We start from the raw sequence: 17,905 nt of genomic DNA, 5'->3' as shown, positions 1-17,905 counted from the left end.
TTGCTTTTGACCTTAGAAGTATGGATAGATGCTAAAAACCTAATAGAAAACCATAACTTTAGATTCCTTGAGGATAGTAATCTTGGTACAGTGCTTATCTCTTATGGGTACCTTGGAATATATACTTTAGACATGTGACAAGAGATATTGGCTCTACTCACATAAAAGTCTGAGCCAATGTGGAACCCATGTTTACAAATGTGGAATGGTCTCTTGCTCCTGAGCTCTCATCTGGAGGCCAAAGGAAATAGCTCCTGAATGACTGCATAGACCATTGCAAAGACTGATGCAAAAACCACATCCCCTGAAGACTATGCTACACTGCTGGCAGTCTGTACTTCCTGACTCTGTCTCTCTGCTTAAATTAATGCCATGTGCACCCTATTCTGATTCTGTGAGTCTGAATATGTGGTTGACCTTGAAATTCCCCTAAATATACACTGATGAAACATTCAATACTTTATTGATGCTTCAGTACATATAATAAAATATTAAAATCCTAAAGAGACATAACAATTCTAAATTTGTATTCACCTAAGGTAATAGTTTCAAAGTCTCAAAATATAGTTTAAAATTGATAGATGCACAAGGATAAGTAGGTAAATCCACAAGTACTGTGAGTTACTTTCATGTAGCCCTCTAAATATGAACATATTAAATAAAAAAACTTAAGAATAAAGAAAAATTGATAATACAATAAGCCTGATTTAAAACATATCTTTAAAACATAGTGTCTAATTGCTACAGAAGACACATTGTTTTCCAATCAACAAAGTTTGAGGCAAATTTCACAACATCTTGTATTATGGTATAAAGAGTAAGCTGTACTTTAATAAGTGGAAATGAACAAGGCAGACCTGTCAGTTGTTGGTTAAATAGCTTGTTCTGCCAGCCAGTCTTATTTAATGCTAGCAGTTTTTGCTGGTGATGTCTGGGAAACCCAGATTTTAGGAACCAATGGAAATTGCAATTTCCTTGACAGAAGGAGGTATTACCAGTTCTGTGGGAAGCTGAGCTCAGATTCAGTATTAAATTCTGAGAACATGGGTAACAATCATAGTATACACAACACTCATATCCAAAACACTCAAAGCATTCCTACAAATAAATCAATTATTTTTTAAAAAATTTGAGTAGATGTTTTATAAGAGATTATAGATGGCTAAAATACAAAAATTGCTCAGGAAAATACAAATTTAATTGGACAGATTAAAATACATCTGATTCGTATCTATTCAAAACCTTGATAATGCCATATATTGATGTAAAATATTAAGAACTTTGGATATTGCTGGAGTTAGTGCAAATTGGCTCTCTTTTTAAAAATACTTTGGTATTCTCTGATAACATAATTATTTAAATATCCTGCAACACAGCACTCTATTCCTTGGATCCAGAGATTTTCACAACATGACTATACCAGGAAACACACACAAGAATGCATATAGCAGAAAGGTTAACAATAGTAACAAATTGGAAACAATACAAATCTCTTAACAGTAAAGTTATATAAACTATGGTATTTCCCTGCAATAGAATAATCTGGTTGAACATGGATAAAATCTCAAGAGAATAATTTTTAGTGAAAGAAGAAAGTCAAAAAATTATACATGTAGTATGACCCTTTATGTAATTTCCAAATGATATTATGTAGTTCAGTAGTTTAGAGGTACTTACATAGATAAAGAACTATAAAGAAAAGCAAGAGAATAATTATAAATGTTTCAAAATAGTGGCTACATTTGTAAGGAGTTCAGTTCAGTCACTTAGTGGTCTCCGACTCTTTGCAACCCTATGAACTGTAGCACACCACGCCTCCCTGTCCATCAGCAACTCCCAGAGTTTACTCAAACTCATGTCCATTGAGTTGGTGATGCCATCCAACCATCTCATCCTCTGTCCTCCACTTCTCCTCCTGCCTTCAATCTTTCCCAGCATCAGGGTCTTTTGATATGAGTCAGTTCTTCGCATCAGGTGGCCAAAGTATTGGAATTTCAGCTTCAGCATCAGTCCTGCCAATGAATATTCAGGACTGATTTCATTTATGATGGATTGGTTGTATCTCCTTGCAGTCCAAGGGACTCTTGAGAGTCTTTTCCAACACCACAGTTCAATTCTTCAATGCTCAGTGTTCTTTATAGCCCAACGCTCACATCGATACATGACTACTGGAAAAACCATAGCTTTGACTAGATGGACCTTTGTTGGGAAGTATGTCTCTCCTTTTTAATATGCTGTCTAGGTTGGTCATAACTTTTCTTCCAAAGAGTAAACATCTTTTAATTTCATGGCTACAATCACCATCTGCAGTGATTTTGGAGCCCCCCCCCCCAACCCTGCAAATAAAATCTGTCACTGTTTCCATTGCTTTGCCATCTATTTGGCATGAAGTGATGGGACCAGATGCCATGATCTTAGTTTTCTGAATGTTGAGCTTTAAGCCAACTTTTTCACTCTTCACTTTCACTTTCATCAAGAGGCTTTTTAGTTCCTCTTCACTTTCTGCCATAAGGGTGGTGTCATCTGCATATCTGAGGTTATTGATATTTCTCCCGGCAATCTTGATTCCAGCTTGTGCTTCATCCAACCCAGCAGTTCACATGATGTACTCTGCATATAAGTTAAATAAGCAGGGTGACAATATACAGCCTTGACATACTCCTTTCCTGATTTGGAACCAGTCTGTAATTCCATATCCAGTTCTAACTGTTGCTTCCTGACCTGCATACAGATTTCTCAAGAGGCAGGTCAGGTGGTCTGGTCGTCCCATCTCTTGAAGAATTTTCCACAGTTTGTTGTGATCCACACAGTCAAAGGCTTTGGCATAGTCAATAAAGCAGAAATCGATGCTTTTCTGGAACTCTTGATTTTTGTTGATCCAACGGATGTTGGCAATTTGATCTCTGGTTCCTCTGTCTTTTCTAAATCCATTTTGCACATCTGGAAGTTCATAGTTCAAGTCTTGAGTACTTGAAACAGTTCTGTGTGTGTGTGTTTGTTTGTTTTTTTTTTTTTTCCTTAGCGTTTAGAATAGCCATCATTGTCCTGCAATAGGCAGAGCTATCACGTCCAGGAAAAATGAGGGAGGGAACCACAGAGGCAGCGTGAGATCCAAATACAGCATTCAAAGGTAATTGGTCCAGTGGTGTCTGGGGAAGGAGGAAGGGGATGGCACTCCTGGGTTAGCCATCTTCCTTCGTGGGGGTGTGTACCAGCCATTTTTTTCGTGGATCTGCACCAAGGACTTGTAGGACTGTGTTGAAGTGTTGAAGTCCGGCTTGGAGAATTTTGAGCATTACTTTACTAGCGTGTGAGATGAGTGCAATTGTGTGGTAGTCTGAGCATTCTTTGGCATTGCCTTTCTTTGGGTTGGAATAAAAACTGACCTTTTCCAGTCTTGTGGCCACTGGTGAGTTTTCCAAATTTGCTGGCATATCGAGTGCAGCACTTTCACAATATCGTCTTTTAGGATTTCCATAGGGATGCTTCCTAAGGCCCACTTGACTTCACATTCAAAGATGTCTGGCTCTAGGTGAATGATCACACCATCCTGATTATCTGGGTCATGAAGATCTTTTTTGTACAGTTCTTCTGTGTATTCTTGCCACGTTTTCTTAATATCTTCTGCTTCTGTTAGGTCCATACCATTTCTGTCCTTTATCAAGCCCATCTTTGCATGAAATGTTCCCTTGGTATCTCTAGTTTTCTTGAAGAGATCTCTAAGCCTTTAATCAGGGAGGGAAATAAAGGGATTTTTTAAGAGACAGTTTTTTTTAGAAAGTGACATATTCTCTTTCTTATTATGTTAGTAGTAAAGATGCTTCATTTTAAATTATTCTTTAAGAGACATACTTTGATAATTTCAGTATGATATTTTTTACAATGAAAATACAACATTTATAATAAAATCATAGTCTTTCTTTCTATGTATATCAATATATATAATCAGAAATTCAAAATACTTGAAAATAAATCTAATAAAAATTGTAAATATTCTGTGGAGGAACCTTAAAATATGCTGAAATATATTAAAATGGGCATGAATAAATGAAAATTTCCACTTCTGTAGAATACAGGACTCAGTTTTCTAAAAATGTCAAGTTGAACTACAATTTAAATAATTTAAGTCAAAAGGATTTTATTATACAATTGTGAAGCTTATTATAAAATTCAAAGTCAACTGCAAAATTCTAATAACAGCCAACACATATTCTTAAAAGAGAAAAATAATAAGACATTGTACTACTAAATAACAGGATTTATTATGGAATCAAATAGATAGCCTAGAAATGGATACATATGTAACTGGACACTTAATTCATCCCACTGCATATTAATGGAGAAATGACTGATTTTTCCATAAATAGATCTAAGATATTTACTATCCTTAAGAGAAAAAAAAAGGATGTCCTTATATTATACCAAGAACCAAAGAAATAAATGTGAAAGAAAAAAAATAAACTTTTAAAAGATAATATATAACAACATCTTTTAGATCTTAGAATCATAATACTTGAAGAAATTTAAAGATTAAAGAGAATAGAGATTTTTACTGAGCTAAAAATTACCCCTGTCAATCAAAAATTATATAAAGACACTGAAAGACAAAAGAGATACTTGGAAAACATATATGCCATATATATCAGATCAGATCTGTCACTCAGTCATGTCCAACTCTTTGCGACCCCATGAATCGCAGCACACCAGGCCTCCCTGTCCATCATCAACTCCCAGAGTTCACTGAGACTCACGTCCATTGAGTCAGTGATGCCATCCAGCCATCTCATCCTCTGTCGTCCCCTTCTCCTCCTGCCCCCAATCCCTCCCAGCATCAGAGTCTTTTCCAATGAGTCAACTCTTCGCATGAGGTGGCCAAAGTACTGGGGTTTCAGCTTTAGCATCATTCCTTCCAAAGAAATCCCAGGGCTGATCTCCTTCAGAATGGACTGGTTGGATCTCCTTGCAGTCCAAGGGACTCTCAAGAGTCTTCCCCAACACCACAGTTCAAAAGCATCAATTCTTTGGCGCTCAGCCTTCTTCACAGTCCAACTCTCACATCCATACATGACCACAGGAAAAACCATAGCCTTGACTAGATGAACCTTTGTTGGCAAAGTAATGTCTCTGCTTTTGAATATGCTATCTAGGTTGGTCATAACTTTCCTTCCAGGGAGTAAGCGTCTTTTAATTACATGGCTGCAGTCAACATCTGCAGTGATTTTGGAGCCCAGAAAAATAAAGTCTGACACTGTTTCCACTGTTTCCCCATCTGTTTCCCATGAAGTGGTGGGACCAGATGCCATGATCTTAGTTTTCTGAATGTTGAGCTTTAAACCAACTTTTTCACTCTCCACTTTCACTTTCATCAAGAGGCTTTTTAGTTCCTCTTCACTTTCTGCCATAAGGGTGGTGTCATCTGCATATCTGAGGTTATTGATATTTCTCCTGGCAATCTTGATTCCAGTTTGTGTTTCTTCCAGTCCAGCGTTTCTCATGATGTACTCTGCATATAAGTTAAATAAACAGGGTGACAATATACAGCCTTGACAAATTCCTTTTCCTATTTGGAACCAGTCTGTAGTTCCATATCCAGTTCTAACTGTTGCTTCCTGACCTGCACACAAATTTCTCAAGAGGCAGATCAGGTGATCTGGTATTCCCATCTCTTTCAGAATTTTCCACAGTTTATTGTGATGCACACAGTCAAAGGCTTTGGCATAGTCAATAAAGCAGAAATAGATGTGTTTCTGGAACTCTCTTGCTTTTTCTATGATCCAGCGGATGTTGGCAATTTGATCTCTGGTTCCTCTGCCTTTTCTAAAACCAGCTTGAACATCTGGAAGTTCGTGGTTCACATATTACTAAAGCCTGGCTTGGAGAATTTTGAGCATTACTTTACTAGCGTGTGAGAGGAGAGCAATTGTGCGGTAGTTTGAGCATTCTTTGGCATTGCCTTTCTTTGGGATTGGAATGAAAACTGACCTTTTCCAGTCCTGTGGCCACTGCTGAGTTTTCCAAATTTGCTGGCATATTGAGTGCAGCACTTTCACAGCATCATCTTTCAGGATTTGGAATAGCTCAACTGGAATTCCATCATCTCCACTAGCTTTGTTCGTAGTGATGCTTTCTAAGGCCCACTTGACTTCACATTCCAGGATGTCTGGCTCTAGGTCAGTGATCACATCATCGTGATTATCTTGGTCGTGAAGATCTTTTTTGTACAGTTCTTCTGTGTTTTCTTGCCATCTCTTCTTAATATCTTCTGCTTCCGTTAGGTCCATACCATTTCTGTCCTTTATCGAGCTCATCTTTGAAATGTTCCTTTGGTATCTCTGGTTTTCTTGAAGGGATCTTTAGTCTTTCCCATTCTGTTGTTTTCCTCTATTTCTTTGCATTGATCGCTGAAGAAGGCTTTCTTATCTCTTCTTGCTGTTCTTTGGAACTCTGCATTCAGATATTTATATCTTTCCTTTTCTCCTTTGCTTTTTGCTTCTCTTCTTTTCACAGCTATTTTTAAGGCCTCCCCAGACAGTCATTTTGCTTTTCTGCATTTCTTTTCCATGGGGATGGTCTTGATCCCTGTCTCCTGTACAACGTCACGAACCTCATTCCATAGTTCATCAGGCACTCTATCTGTCCGATCTAGGCCCTTAAATCTATTTCTCACTTCCACTGTATAATCATAAGGGATTTGATTTAGGTCATACCTGAATGGTCTAGTGGTTTTCCCTACTTTCTTCGAGGTCAGGGGGGGCGGCTGAGAGGAGATATTCAGGTCAGGGGTAGCGGCCGGGAGGAGCTACCCCATGCCTCTAAGCCCGAGGCCAGGGGCGACGGCTGGGAGGAGCTACCCCATGCCCCAAGCCCGAGGCCAGGGGCGGTGGCCGGGAGGATTGAACAGTTCTATGAAGACCTACAAGACCTTTTAGAACTAACACCCAAAAAAGATGTCCTTTTCATTATAGGGGACTGGAATGCAAAAGTAGGAAGTCAAGAAACACCTGGAGTAACAGGCAAATTTGGCCTTGGAATATGGAATGAAGCAGGGCAAAGACTAAGAGTTTTGCCAAGAAAATGCACTGGTCATAACAAACACCCTGTTCCAACAACACAAGAGAAGACTCTATACATGGACCTCACCAGATGGTCAACACCAAAATCAGATTGATTATATTCTTTGCAGCCAAAGATGGAAAAGCTCTATACAGTCAGCAAAAACAAGACCAGGAGCTGACTGTGGCTCAGACCATGAACTTCTTATTGCCATATATATAGTACTATCAAAATATTTGCCGCTAGAATATATAATATTATATATTTATAGAATAAAATTTTTAATAAATAAGAGAAAGGCAAACAACCTGAAAGAAAAATGAAAACATAACATGAAAAATGGTTGTAGAAATTAAAATACAAATGTCTTAAACTTAAAGATAACTGTTCAACTACATTAATCATCCTAATAATGCAAATTTAAACCAATTTGATGGCATTTCACAAGCATCAGATTGACAAAAAAAAAAGATAAAGAGTGACAATATCACATTTATAGGTAAGGATGTGGAGCAATGGTATCAAATACACTCAATGGAAGAGTAAATTACTACACCCTTTTAAAATGTATATTGGTATTCTCTGGGAAAGGTAAAACTGTACAAACTCTAATACACCAATACATTAATTGGTTTACATTTTAGTGTCCCATGATTTATTATACCTCTTATAACAAAAAATAGCTTACTCTCATATATCATCCTTATATGTGAGGACCTATTTCTTTCTTCACTGGTTAGTTTTAAAAGCAATTAAAACTTTGTCTTTTCTAATGACACACTTTGCAAATTTTGTATTCTTATGAAAAATAAGCATCACATAATAGGCATTTCTTCTAGTCATTTGACAGTCATATGAGATTTTGTAATTAAGACATACTAAAATTCAAAGATTATAATATGGCCATATTATTTTCTAGAATGATTCTTAAATGGAAAACTACTTTTTTATTAAAATTAAATAAATACAATATTAAAAAAATGTACACTATCTTAGATTAAATCTTTGCAGGTAACTCTTTCAAAACCAATAAGCTTTTTGTTTTGGTCTCCTTTCAAAAATTTCAAACAATTATTTTTTTTTTACTATATACAATAAAAAAATTTTCTTTAAATTTGTTGGTATGCATACTCCCATGACAAATGCTGCATTTCCATCTTTCCTTGTTATTATAAAACTGAACTATGGCTGAGAGATATTCCACAGTGTATATATATACCACAACTTCTTTATCCATTCATTTATCGATGGACATCTAGGTTGCTTCCATGTTCTAGCTATTGTAAATAGTGCTGCAGTGAACAATGGGATACATGTGTCTCTTTCAGTTTTGGTTTCCTAGGGGTATATGCCTAGGAGTGGGATTGCTGGGGGATGGGGAGAGAGATGGGAGGGAGTTTCAAAAGGGAGGGGATATATGTATACCTATGGCTGGTTGATGAAAGTGAAAGTGGAGAGTGAAAAAGTTGGCTTAAAGCTCAACATTCAGAAAACGAAGATCATGGCAACCAGTCCAATCACTTCATGGGAAATAGATAGGGAAACAGTGGAAACAGTGTCAGACTTTATTTTTTGGGGCTCCAAATCACTGCAGATGTTGACTGCAGCCATGAAATTAAAAGACGCTTACTCCTTGGAAGGAAAGTTATGACCAACCTAGATAGCATATTCAAAAGCAGAGACATTACTTTGCCAACAAAGGTCCGTCTAGTCATGCTATGGTTTTTTCTGCGGTCATGTATGGATGTGAGAGTTGGACTGTGAAGAAAGCTGAGCACCGAAGAATTGATGCTTTTGAACTGTGGTGTTGGAGCAGAGTCTTGAGAGTCCCATGGACTGCAAGGAGATCCAACCAGTCCATTCTGAAGGAGATCAGCTCTGGGATTTCTTTGGAAGGAATGATGCTAAAGCTGAAACTCCAGTACTTTGGCCACCTCATGCGAAGAGTTGACTCATTGGAAAAGACCCTGATGCTGGGAGGGATTGGGGGCAGGAGGAGAAGGGGACGACAGAGGATGAGATGGCTGGATGGCATCACTGACTCTACGGACATGAGTCTCAGTGAACTCTGGGAGTTAGTGATGGACAGGGAGGCCTGGTGTGCTGCGATTCATGGGGTCACAAAGAGTCAGACATGACTGAGTGACTGAACTGAACTAATGGCTGATTCCTGTTGAGGTTTTCAGAAAACAGCAAAATTCAGTAAAGCAATTATCCTTCAATAAAAAATAAATCAATTTTTTAGAAAACAAGCTAAATTTGCTCATTATATCCTAGAGTTTTCTTCATTGAATTTTTGGTATACATTCTTATTTAGGATTGTTCAAATTACAACTTTATGATTTTATGATGATGTGAAAGCTGTACTTTGTCAGTAGAAAATGTACTTCAGATTTCAAATTTTGATCTTTTCGCAGGCTGACATATGGTATGATACCCTCTTACAATGCTAGGCAGCAGTAGCAAAACCATAGCTACCAGTGAGCACCAAGATTATGAGGGTAAACACCCAGCATACTTACAACTATTACACACCCATACAATCACTCTGCCTTTCACTTTCAATACAGTATTCAATACATTACATGAGGCATTTAACACTTTACTATTAAACAGGCTTGTGTTAGATGAGTTTCCCCAACTGTAGGTTAATGTAGGGCTTTTCTGGTGGCTCAGTGGTAAAGAATCCACCTGCCAATTCAGGAAGCCTGGGTTCAATCCCTCAGTCAGGAAGATTCCCTGGAGAAGGAAATGGAAACCCACTCCAGTATTCTTGCTTGGGAAATTCCATGGACAGAGGAGCCTGGTGAGCCACAGTCCATGGGGTTACAAAAGTGTCAGACACTTAGCTACTAAAAAACCCACCACCACAAAAGCTAATGTAAGTGTTCTGAGCATGTTTGAAAGTAGGCTAGACTAAGTTGTACTATTTAGTAGGTTAGATGCATTAAATGCATTTTCAATATAATGATATTTTCAGTTTATGATGGGTTTGTTGCCCCAGAGCACCAGCTTTGAGTGCCCTGCTTCATGCATTGAACTTGCACTGGTCATCTATTTTACATTTGGTAATATATATCTTTCAATGCTATTCTCTCATATCGTCCCTCCCTCACCTTCTCCCACATAGTCCAAATGTCTGTTGGACATTGGGAGGTAATCCCAGTGTAAATCCAGGAAGAGCTGTAATTTTCTGCTTTTCTCTACCTTTATTTTATTTATTTGTTCAATGTTTTGATCATTTTTAATGTATTGTCTTCAGTAAAAACATATTTGTGTTTACTATAATGTGAATGTATGTATAATATCAATTAACAGGAATAAAATAAACATTTTTTCTTTCTAATATTTGAAAAATTATCTGGATTATTCTTAGCTATTGGCAAAGTATTGCTTTTATCAGATTTTTTGGCAAACTCGCCAAAAAGCAGAGTGAAGATTAAGTTACTCAAAAAAGTCTCCTTCAAAACACAGCTTACACTTCCTGCTTAAAATTTTAGAATTTATAAAAAGCTACAACTGGATATTTCATTTAGATAGCAGATGTGGCTAAATGGAGGAGAAGAAGATAATTCAGATATATTCATATATCTCTGAATATATTTGTATATATGAAATATATTTCTCCAAAGAAGACATTTCTCCAAAGAAGACATACAGATGGCTAACAAACACATGAAAAGATGCTCAACATCACTCATTATCAGAGAATGAGGTACCATCTCACGCCAGTCAGAACGGCTGCCATCAAAAAGTCTACAAACAATAAATGCTGGAGAGGGTGAGGAGAAAACGGAACCCTCTTCTACTGTTGGTGGGAGAACAAACTAGTACAGCCACAATGGAGAACAGTGTGGAGATTCCCTAAAAAACTGGAATTAGAACTGCATATGACCCAGCAATCCCTCTGCTGGGCATACACACTGAGAAAACCAGAATTGAAAGAGACCCATGTACCCCAATGTTCATTGCAGCACTGTTTACAATAGCTAGTTCATGGAAGCAACCTAGATGTCCATCAAGAGGTGAATGGATAAGAAAGTTGTGGTACATTTATACAATGGAATATTACTCAGTTATAAAAAAAGAATACATTTGAGTCAGTTCTAATGAAGTGAAACTGGAGCCTTCACTTTAGACAAGTGAAGTAAGCCAAAAAGAGAAACATCAATACAGTATATTAATGCATATATACGGAATTTAGAAAGATAGTGTCAATGACCCTATATGCAAGATAGCAAAAGAGACACAGATGTAAAGAACAGACATTTGGACTATGTGGGAGAAGGTGAGGGTGGGACGATATGAGAGAATAGCCTTGAAAGATATATATTACCATATGTAAAATAGATGACCAGTGCAAGTTTGACACATGAAGCAGGGCACTCAAAGCTGGTGCTCTGGGAAAACCCAGAGGGATGAGGTGGGGAGGGAGGTGGGAGGTGGGTACAGGATGGTGGGACACATGTATACCCAAGACTGATTCATGTTGATGTATGGAAAAACCACTAGAATATTGTAAAAGTAATTAGCCTCCAATTAAAATAAATGAATTAATTAAAAAAGAATTATTGAGGAATAAGTAATTAAACTATTATAGAGTTTATTTGCTTTGTGTGTGTGTGTCCGTCACTCGGTAGTGTCTGGCTCTTTGCGACCCAATGGACTGTAGCCCCTCCAGGCTCCTTATTTGCCTTTAGGTACCTCATCTTCCATCCAACCCACCATCCTCCCATACCACCTTAAATTTTTCCAGTTCCATGTCTTTGCTAATGCTCTCTGATTTTTATGAAATCTCTCCCTCCCATTTCTACATATCCAAATCTTACCTTCACATGCCTTTGCATGCTACTTTCTCCATGAAGCCATTTCTAATCATCCTTAGCCAGATATAACCTCCTTGTCTGAAATTTACAGTCATAGCTCACTTATGACTCTTTTCACTTTTGACCTCATATTATGGCTCGTTACCCATTTACACTGGGGCTTCCCGGGTGGTGCTATGGTAAAGAATTTGCCTGCCAATACAGGAGATTCCATCTCTGGGGTCAGTAAGATCCCCTGGAAAAGTAAATGGCAACCCACTCCAGTATTCTTGCCTGCAAAATTCCATAGACAAAGGAGCCTAGCTGGCTTCAGTCCATGGGGTTGCAAAGAGTCAGACATGACCGAGCAACTGAGCACAAACACACACACTTATACTATTTCCTTATTAAAACATAAATCCATCATGGGAAGAGTTTAATCTGAATCTTTCCTATTTTCTCTTCAGCAGCTAACAATATCTTATAGCAAGCATTTGTTAAATGATTGAACAAATCCTAGTCTAATGTCCAGATAATTAATAAACTAAGAAATATGGGAAAATATAATTCAGAGATATACTCATATATCCCTGAATATATTTGCATATATTCATATATATGATATATGCATCTGAATATATATTCAGAGATATATTAATATATAATATATTCAGATATATATTTATATGTTATATATATTTAGAGATATATAAAAATAGCTTCATTAATACATATATCTACATAAGTCACAACCAGTTATTAAAACATTTCCTCAATATAAAGGCTTTCATTAAAAATATATAAATTTAGATTAAATTGGCCACCAAAATTCATCAACATATTGCCTTTCAAGTCTAAAGTGAGACCTCAAAATTAAGAGATACTACTAAGCCTATTGGAAATGAAAGTGATTTCCATTTACTATAAAGCTGTTTCTTAATAGTTTGGTTTTTCTAATCCTCTAAATTGCTAATATTCCATCATATTACATTCTTCCACTGACTTCCACATGTCAGTATTCAGAGATATGTAAAGTAAAACATTTAATAATCCACAAATCTTTATGGCAAATAAAAAGATTGGGAAGTGTTATTTTGATTCAAAAACATAATCCTAAGGAAAAAAGTCATCTTGAGTAACAATAATAATCAATCATAATGAAAAATACATGCAGAAGTATTCTTTAGTATGTCAAATGTATCCTGTTTTGAAAAATAAAGTATGTGAATGCAAATGAACTGAGAAAAATAAAACAGCTTGGAAAATTGGTCTGATAAATCCTAGCAAAATCTCAGAGATATAATCCCTGTTTAAATACATACTTTTGGAATTTTTCTTAATCTGCTTTTACTTCATAAATGTTCACTACGATTGTGACATAAAATGTAAGTGAGTATTCAGAGTTTAGGTGTTTATTTGTGCCAGAATTCTATGTTCAGAGAATATGTTCAGAATTCTATGTTCAGGCAGTTGTCTTGAGAGTCAAAGAAACATCTTTTTGAGGGAACAACTGATGAACTTAACTCTTAACACTGAAATGCTTTATACTTAACTCCTTATTGTGTTAATATGGTGTCTAGGCAGGCGTATTAAATAGATATACTGATAGATTCTGACTCGCTTTAGAGAATAACTTTGCATTCATAGAATCATCTTCTTAAAATTGAATACTTCAGCCTTTGTTAAGTGAGTCACTTTTAGAAAGCCTGAAGGCACTAATTTACAATATAAATTAATGAACTGAAAAACAGAACTTAAAGCAGATTTTGAGAGAGTGAAGACAAACAGAAAACGTTCAAAATTATTTCCACCTGGAGGGGGGTTCAAGATGGGGAGCACGTGTACACCCATGGCGGATTCATGTTGATGTATGGCAAAACCAATACAATATTGTAAAGTAATTAACCTCCAACTAAAATAAATAAATTTAAATAAAAAAATTATTTCCACCAATTCTATATGTTAAAATGATGAAAATAATTTTTTTCACCTAGAGAAATAAAATAAGTTCACATCAGGATGAAAATTTATGAACCTGTTCTATTTTTTTAATTGACACCTATAAAAAAAATCCAAAGCTATGGTACATATACACAATGGAGTATTACTCAGCCATTAAAAAGAATACATTTGAATCAGTTCTAATGAGGTGGATGAAACTGGAGCCTATTATACAGAGTGAAGTAAGCCAGAAGGAAAAACATCAATACAGTATACTAACGCATACATATGGAATTTAGAAAGATGGTAACAATAACCCGGTGTACGAGACAGCAAAAGAGACACTGATGTATAGAACAGTCTTCTGGACTCTGTGGGAGAGGGAGAGGGTGGGAAGATTTGGGAGAATGGCATTGAAACATGTAAAATATCATGTAAGAAACGAGTTGCCAGTCCAGGTTCGATACATGATACTGGATGCTTGGGGCTAGTGCACTGGGACGACCCAGAGGGATGGTATGGGGAGGGAGGAGGGAGGAGGGTTCAGGATGGGGAACACATGTATACCTGTGGCGGATTCATTTTGATATTTGGCAAAACTAATACAATTATGTAAAGTTTAAAAATAAAATAAAATTTTAAAAAAATCCAAGAATAATGCCTACTGAAAATGTAAATATGGTAAAGAAACTATACAGCAGAAATGAATGACATGTAAATCAACTAGACTTGGATAAAAAATTTCTTTAATTTAAAAAACTTATGATAATAATATATTCAAAGTCACCATAAGGATCCCAATGTATAGAACCAGAAAAGTTGACTCTTGAAAACTGCAAAAGGAAGAACAAAGAACTGCAATAACATTCTTACCCAGGGAATTCTTCAATCTCCATGGCTACAGAGATGGAAAAAGAATAGATTTAGCAGCATGGCTTACGATGGCAAAGAACAGAGTAGGGAGAAAAGATAAGATGAAAATTCAACTAGAAAACCTAAGAGAACCTCAAAGTGAAACTGCTCAAGTCCTTGGCTAATCTCAACTGCTCAAGTACAAGAGAGACTCCAAGGGCTCCAGTCAAAAGTAAATAAATAGGTAGATGATAGATGATGGATAAGTAGATGATAGATAAATAGACAGACAGACATAAAACTGTTTATTCCTCTTTTCAGTTCTGTTAGTTGTTGTTTTAAGTATTTTGGTGCTCCAATATTGGGTGCCTACAATATTTACAATTGTTGTATCTTCCTGAAGAATTTACTCCTTTATCATTATTTAATGACACTTTACAGGGGGCATCTCATTGGATTCTGGGGTTTTCTTTGTAATGTATTCAGCCATCCTATATCTTTTGATATGAGAATGTAATTCACTTATGCTTAAAGTAATTATTGCCATTTTCTTAATTGTTTTCTGACTGTTTTTTGGTTCTTTTTTATTCCTCCATGACTGTCTTCCTTTCTGATTTTATGATATTTGAGGCTGTATGTTTTGACTTCTTCATAATAATTGTTCATGAATCTACTACAGATTTTTCTTTTGGGGTTACCATGCAGCTTGCATAAAGTATTTCATTAACCTTGTTTCTATTAGATTTGATAATTTCCAAAGTTTCTCACAGACTGTATGATAAATTTTAAGTTTCCTACTCACCACTTGGGTCTCCCAGGTCGCACTAGTGTTAAAGAACCCACCTGCCAGTGCTGCTGGTGCCACTGCTGCTGCTAAGTTGCTTCAGTCGTGTCCGACTCTGTGCGATGCCATAGACGGCAGCCCACCAGGCTCCCCCGTCCCTGGGATTCTCCAGGCAAGAACATTGGAGTGGGTTGCCATTTCCTTCTCCAATGCACGAAAGTGAAAAGTGAAACTGAAGTTGCTCAGTCGTGTCCGACTCTTCACGACCCCATGGACTGCAGCCTACCAGGCTCCTCCGTCCATGAGATTTCCCAGGCAAGAGTACTGGAGTGGGGTGCCATTGCCTCATGTAAAAGACATAGGTTTGATTCCTGGGTCTGGAAGATCCCCTAAAGGAGGCAACCCACTCCAGTATTCTTGCCTGGATAAACCCATGGACAGGAAAGCCTGGCAGTCTACAGCCCACAGGGTCACAGCTGGACGTGACTGAAGGACATGACTATCTTCTCAAAGTATTTTCCTCAGGATGTTTCCTCTCTTGGGAAATTATCTACACATCACCATTTGTCAGGCCAACTCCTACACACACATTAAGTCTAAATTTGAGCATTATCTCCTCCCCAAATCTTTCCTCATTAAACTATATTTAAGTAGAAATTCAACCATGTTTCAGTTGTAACACTTTTCACACTATATTATAATTGTCTATTTATTTACCCATGCTTCCCACTACACTGAAAGTTCAAGGGTACTTGGTAGCCATAATAAAGACCTAATAGGAAGTTATCAATGAATATTGATTAATATAACAGTTCAAGCATATTTCACATTCTCTTTCATATTGCAGTTAATTTTTCATAAATATATATATATATACAACTACAAAGCAAATGGAAAATTAAATATCCAAATGTCAGAGTAGTAGTTTTAATATCTATAACTTGGTACATTTTTCAAAATGTTTTCATGCTGGAGTATGAAACATGGAATATGAAACATGGAGTATGAAACATAACATACTCCAGGGAGTTTCAAGAGTAAATGAGCTGGGCTCATATGAAGTAGTAACATTTAAAAAGTAAGAAAATTTCACTATGTAACTTACTCCACTGGAATGGGTGAGATTTGTACAAAGTATTAGTGACAAAATTACAAGTACATGTCGTTTATACTCTCAGAAAACTAGAACTGAATCTACTGGCATCTGCAACTGTGCATCATTTGGTTACTTACATGTTTTGGGCCTCAGTTTTCAAATATTCTATTATAGGAAATATGCCTTTCTAACAGTGTAAATTCCAATGCATTATGAAAATACTTGACACATAATAGATGATGAGTAAATATACATGTAAAAATAATAAGTATATAAAACAGGGAATATAACTTCATTCTGAGATGTAATAAAGATTAAATAAGAAAATGCATAACTATACTTAGTATAGGCATGTATATGAAGGCAAATTGAGTCTTACAATGATTTGCTGCTGCTAAGTCACTTCAGTCATGTCCGACTCTGTGTGACCCCATAGACGGCAGCCCACCAGGCTCCCTTGTCCCTGGGATTCTCCAGGCAAGAACACTGGAGTGGGTTGCCATTTCCTTCTCCAATGCATGCAAGTGAAAAGTGAAAGTGAAGTCACTCAGTCATGTCTGACTCTTCGCAACCCCATGGATTGCAGCCCACCAGGCTCCTCCACCCAAGGGATTTTCCAGGCAAGAGTACTGGAGTGGGGTTGCCATTGCCTTCTCCTTACAATGATCATTAAAGAAATATTAACAAAATAAAAAAAGAGCACCAAGAATGGAGTGGAATGGTGAGTTACCTACTGGAGGTAGCAAAATGTACAGAAAAGACTTCACAGACAAGGCTGATCAAACTCAGTGTTGAAATAATTTTACAGAAGGATGATACAGAAGGGTTTTCCATATGGAAAGGTCTGTGTTATTAACATGAAAAAAAGAAAAATCAGAAGATAAAGGCAGAGCTCTTGTGTGCTAATATTATGACAGAGTTTAGCTTGTGTCTGATATGATCTGATTTTCATTTCCAAAAAATCAATTTGGCAGCAGAGAATGTGTTAGAGAAATACAAAACTCAAAGAAGAGAGACTAATTTTGAAACTCCTCTAGTAATTCAGGCACAATATGATAGATGCTTTAATTATCAGTAGCTCTAGGGATAAAAAGAAAAGACTAGATATGATAGATGATATGGAAGTTCAATCTATAAAGCTTGATGATTGAACGGGGATGAAGAATGAAAAAAATGGAGGTGTCTATAATGAATATAGGAAATACAAAGTTATTGTTTTTAGCTAAAAAGAACTAGATTTATATTTTTAACAAATCATCCTAAAGAATGTAGGGGAAAGAAGGGAGACTGGGGGTAAGTAAACAGTTTAAGAAACAAATGCAATGTTTCAGATAAAACTTGTTGGGAACCCAAAGTAATATAAAAGAATAGAGG

At 36.7% G+C, this 17,905-nt stretch overlaps 1 long non-coding RNA gene across 4 annotated transcripts in view; it reads right to left on the bottom strand.

Annotated features, from left to right (window-relative positions):
- Window positions 1-17,905, bottom strand: part of LOC147349183 (uncharacterized) — a 220,544-nt gene that overhangs the window by 84,741 nt on the left and 117,898 nt on the right. The window contains exon 3 of one of the 4 annotated variants that reach the window (XR_015149499.1): window positions 3,055-3,725. The exons of the other annotated variants lie outside the window; for them this stretch is intronic. This is a non-coding gene — a long non-coding RNA (uncharacterized LOC147349183). Of the gene's footprint in view, window positions 1-3,054; window positions 3,726-17,905 lie in introns of those variants that run through there. 4 annotated transcript variants of the gene reach the window in all.

The sequence above is a fragment of the Bos grunniens genome, chromosome 21, assembly GCF_055505025.1.
Source record: "Bos grunniens cultivar Pamir isolate PY7600 chromosome 21, Bosgru_T2T1.0, whole genome shotgun sequence".
Taxonomy (NCBI): Eukaryota; Metazoa; Chordata; class Mammalia; order Artiodactyla; family Bovidae; genus Bos; species Bos grunniens.
This window is presented reverse-complemented; position numbering and strand designations above follow the sequence as displayed.